General features: G+C 38.4%; 1 protein-coding gene across 2 annotated transcripts in view; it reads left to right on the top strand.

Moving 5' to 3' along the window:
- Positions 1-623, top strand: part of AADAT (aminoadipate aminotransferase) — a 26,818-nt gene that overhangs the window by 9,512 nt on the left and 16,683 nt on the right. The window lies entirely within an intron of this gene.

The following is a 623-nucleotide window of genomic DNA, read 5'->3' as shown; positions in this document are numbered from 1 at the left end:
TGTTTCCTTTGCCTTTGGAGACATATCTTGAAAGAAGCTGCTGTGGCTGATATCGAAGAGATTACTGCCTATGTTCACCTCTAGGATTCTGATGGATTCCTGTCTCACATTGAGGTCTTTTATCCATTTTGAGTTTATCTTTGTATACAGTGTAAGAGAATGGTCGAGTTTCATTCTTCCACACATAGCTGTCCAGTTTTCCCAGCACCATTTATTGAAGAGACTGTCTTTTTTCCACTGTATATTTTTTCCCGTTTTGTCAAAGATTATTTGCTTATAGAATTGAGGGTCCATATCTGGGCTCTCTACTCTGTTCCACTGGTCTACTCCACCCCCAAACTACTAGAACACATACAGCAATTCAGCAGCATGGCAAGATACAAAGTCAATGTACAGAAATCACTGGCTTTCTTATACACTAACAATAAAAATACAGAAAGGGAAATTAGAGAATCGATTCCATTTACTATAGCACCAAGAACCATAAGATACCTGGGAATAAACCTAACCAAAGAGGTAAAGGATCTGTACTCGAGAAACTACAGAACACTCATGAAAGAAATTGAAGAAGACACAAAAAGATGGAAGACCATTCCATGCTCTTGGATCGGAAGAATAAACAA

The sequence above is a fragment of the Mustela nigripes genome, chromosome 1 (assembly GCF_022355385.1).
Source record: "Mustela nigripes isolate SB6536 chromosome 1, MUSNIG.SB6536, whole genome shotgun sequence".
NCBI classification, from domain to species: Eukaryota; Metazoa; Chordata; class Mammalia; order Carnivora; family Mustelidae; genus Mustela; species Mustela nigripes.
This window is presented reverse-complemented; position numbering and strand designations above follow the sequence as displayed.